At 41.0% G+C, this 4,405-nt stretch overlaps 1 pseudogene; it reads left to right on the top strand.

The window, feature by feature from the left end:
* Positions 1 to 1,001: 1,001 nt before the first annotated feature.
* On the top strand, positions 1,002 to 2,253 carry LOC101712820 (creatine kinase U-type, mitochondrial pseudogene; annotated as a pseudogene).
* Positions 2,254 to 4,405: the final 2,152 nt, after the last annotated feature.

Raw genomic sequence — 4,405 nt, 5'->3', positions numbered from 1 at the left:
TACTTGTATTACATGAAAATAAAAAATTCCCAAAAGGATCACTCTCTCAGAGAAGTCTTTTCAATCATGCTAGATTAAGTCACATTTCCTTTACATATTTGCCTATAGATTGCTATCATTTTTCTTTATTGTTCTTACCATACTTTTGATGGAATAATCTGTTTGTATGTTTGTTTTTTCTTTCATTTTTACATCTTTCTCCTTCCCTGGAATTCACATTTCCTTTTGTAAATGATTGTCTTTATTTTAATAGCAGTTAATATTTCCAGTGCCCTTCTACCCTTAATATAATAGATGCCCAATAAATAATGGAGTTAATGAATCTATGTGTTCTTCCAAGGTAGTTTCATCTTTTTCTGACCTCAACTCTCATCAAATCTAAACCTAGAATCTCAAAGTCTTTCTTGAGCTTTCATCAATATTTCTAATGAGATATTCATACCGTGTAGGCTCAGAAGGCAAAGCTTTCTTCTCCCCTGCAAGTGAAAACACCACGATCCTCCCACTTCTTGTAGGAATTAATTTCATGTGCCAACTTGACTATGCTATGAGGTGTCAAGATATTTGGCTTGACATTATTCTGGATGAGTCTGGGGGCCAGTTTCTGGATGATATTAATCAGTAGAATCAGTAAAGCAGATTGCCCTTCTAGTGTGGGTGGCCCTCTTTCAGTCTGTTGAGAGCCTGCATAGAATAAAAAGGCTGAGTAAGGGGAAATTTGCTCTCCCCACCTCTCTGTCTTTAAGTTGAGAAATCAGTCTTCTGCCCTTGCACTCATACTTGGACATGATTTGGTCTCCTGGTTGTCAGGAACTATACCATTAGCCCTTCTGGATCTGCGGGTTGCTGATTATAGATTTGGGGACTTTTAAGCCCTTCAAATCATATAAATCAGGTATATCGAGAGGAGGAGAAAGGCAAGAAGGAGGAGCAAGCTAACAATTCCCAGCTCAACCCCAGCCCCACACCCAGTGCACCCAACAGGTCCTGCTCTAGGGGCCATGGCGGGTGTCTTTTCCCGTCTGACTTCTGCCGGACCCGGCCTCAGGCTCTTGGCTCTGGCCGGAGCTGGGTCTCTGGCCACTGCCACTGGGCTTCTGCTCTGCCCAGAACCCGTGAGAGCACCGGGCGAGCGCCGGAGGCTGTATCCTCCAAGCGCTGAGTACCCAGACCTCTGAAAGCGCAACAACTGCACGGACAGTCACCTGACCCCAGCAGTCTATGCATGGCTCTGCGACAAGACCACACTCACTGGTTGGACACTAGATCAGTGCATCCAGACTGGTGTGGACAACCCTGGCCACCCCTTCATCAAGACTGTGCTCATGGTGGCTGGAGATGAGACCTATGAGGTATTTGCTGAGCTGTTTGACCCTGTGATTCAAGAGCGGCACAGTGGATATGACCCCCGGACCATGAAGCACACCACTGACCTAGATGCCAGTAAGATCCGTCTGGTTACTTTGATGAGCGGTATGTAGCGTCCTCGCGAGTCAGAACTGGCCGAAGTATCCGGGGGCTCAGTCTGCCTCCAGCCTGCACTCGGGCTGAGCGACAAGAGGTGGAACATGTTGTGGTGGATGCACTGAGTGGCCTAAAGGGTGATCTGGCTGGACGTTACTACAGGGTCAGTGAGATGACGGAGGCTGAGCAGCAGCATCTTACTGATGACCACTTCCTGTTTGATAAACCTGTGTCCCCATTGCTGACTGCAGCAGGAATGGCTCGAGATTGGCCGGATGCTCATGAAATCTGGCATAACAATGAGAAGAGCTCCTTGATTTGGGTGAATAAGGAGAATCACATGAGGGTCTTCTCCATAGAGAAGGGTGGCAACATGAAGAGAGTGTTTGAAAGATTCTGCAGGGCCCTCAAAGAGGTGGAGCGCTGATCCAGGAGTGTGGCTGGGAGTTCATGTGGAAAGAGCGTTTAGGATACATCTTGACCTGTCCATCTAACCTGGGCACTGGACTTAGGGCAGGATTGCACATCAAACTACCCCTGCTAAGCAAAGATAACTGATTCCCAAAGATCCTGGAGAACCTGAGACTCCAGAAGCAAGGTACTGGAGGAGTAGACACTGTGGCCACAGGCAGCTTTGACATCTCTAACTTGGATCAGCTGGGCAAGTCAGAAGTGGAGCTGGTATAGCTGGTCATCAATGGAGTCAACTATCTGACTGACTGTGAGCGGCATCTGGAGAGAAGCCAGGATATCCAAATTCCTGAACCTCTTATCCACAACAGACACTAACTTAGTATCTGCAGCAGATGACTCAAGATCCCCAGGACTTCTGCCCATTTAGGGGTGGATGATTCTACTTGCCCTGAACCTGTACCCTGCCCCCCCACCTCCATCCTAGTAAAGACTCCTTGCTACTCTCAAAAAAAAAAATCATATAAATCAATTCCTTATAATTCTATGTATCTATCGTCTATTTATCTCTATCCATCTAAATTTTTCTGCTTCTCTGCAGAACTCCAATGTACCACCCAAACTATAATCCTGGAAGTTGTTTCCAGCTCCATGTTTTCCTGAACCTTGGCACATAATTTGTCTCTAAAATCTGCTGCTTTTTAACTCATGAAATGTCTTATTTATTTAGCACTCTGTGTTTTTTCCATATCGTGAATAATATTGGCACTAAAAAGTATAAAAAAATATTTTTAAGAAAGAAAGGAAGTCCAAGATTGGGTAGAACAATCTAAGAAAACACCTGGCAGTTCTAAATGTGTTCCAAGTTTCCTGGCCAGGATGAGTCACATCCTAGAGAGTGTAAAAAAAACAGACAAATGACACCTCTGTGAGGGGTTGCTGAGGAAATGTAGAAAATACAAGATAAAGTTGGGTGGAAAATTAGAGATGATCTGCTTTTGGGATAGGATTCCAAAATATCTCTTTGCAGAAACAGTGCCTGTGAGAATGTCTGCCTCAAATGTCATGAGCTTTCACAAATAAGCAGACAATACACTAATGACACTGTCCTGGAGTAATGATAAATAAAGAAAGTAAAATAAATCTTTCTTTACAGAATAAACTAGTATGGAATGCTGGAACACTTGCACTTGTTGATCTTTTAGAGAGAGATGGAAAGACTGAATGGTAACAGTAGCGCCTCTTCTAGTTTGACAAAGGCAGCCCATCGTCTTCATTACAACATACTCATTAGGATGTGGACAAAATTTGTAATTTTATCATAAATATACATGTTTCTTTAAATAATAAATGTCTTTGTGATGTGCAAATATACGTAAAATGAAATTTTTCTATTAAAAATAAGAGCCTTGGAAATGCAGAGATTAAGGAAGACAACATGCTAAAATATATATAATAATATATATTTATTATTGTGTAGGGGTGGTGGTGAGGTATAAATAAATGCACTTAGATCCTTTTATCATTTTAGGATCTCACTGCTTAATCTACATTGAAATGCTTGTCTTAATTGGAAATCCAAACAAACCTTTGTTTTGGCAAGTCATATGACTACATACATAAGCGATGAGTAATGATAGGTACAGTTAAAAGGAGACAAAAAGGAAGAAGCATTTATAAGTATTATAACAACAAGTCAGAACTTGGAAAAAAACATTGACAATGTATTTGTCTCATATACTGGTGCACAGTGTTGTATTAATTAGTATGAGGACAAAATCATTTCCTCTCACAGGAAATGGTGCAAGATCTAGAAATTAAGATATAACCTCTGCTTTCATTTTTATTATAAATAAAAACAAATACAAATCATTGTAGAAATAGCACGCTGGTGATATAACAATGAAAATAGAAACTTTATAAGAATTATTTGATTTTAGGACATTACATGATTATAGCTTTTAAGAATCTAGTGCCTCCTAGGCATTATTAAATACATTTATCTTCCATGAGCTCATTTTTCTTGTTATGTTTATGTATTAACTCATTCTACAAGAATGTGTTAGGTGCCCATAATTTTTTAAGCACTTGTGGGTTACAGGAAATAAGATAAAAAACAAAAAAAATACAAAAATCTCTACTCTCTTGATATTTACTTTCTGGCAGGAAAAACAAAAAGGCAAGAGATGCCCTCACTATGGTCTTTATGTCAAGATTGGAAGGATGTGAGGATATGAACTTCATGGATACCTAGGGAAGAATGTTTCAAGGAGACAAGAAATACCCACAAAGGGCCTAGAAAGGGATCGTGCTTGGTGGCTGGAGAAATGGCAAGAAGGCCAGTGAGGCTAGAGAGGAGTAAGCAGGGAGAAAGTAACAAGAGTTGAGGTCTGGGAACATGCAGGGTCAGTAAGTGTTTTGGCTTTTACTGATAATGATGGGAAAAGCAAATTGAGGTTTGTTTTCACTTTAACCAAATTTCCATCACTATGGTAAAATACCTGAGAAACATCAACTTAAAGGAAGAATG

This window comes from Heterocephalus glaber, unplaced genomic scaffold, assembly GCF_053883595.1.
Source record: "Heterocephalus glaber isolate CG9 unplaced genomic scaffold, H.glaber_assembly_v1.0 deba00000901, whole genome shotgun sequence".
Lineage (NCBI taxonomy): Eukaryota > Metazoa > Chordata > Mammalia > Rodentia > Bathyergidae > Heterocephalus > Heterocephalus glaber.
The sequence above is the reverse complement of the archived record's forward strand: the minus strand, read 5'-3'. Positions and strand labels throughout refer to the sequence as shown.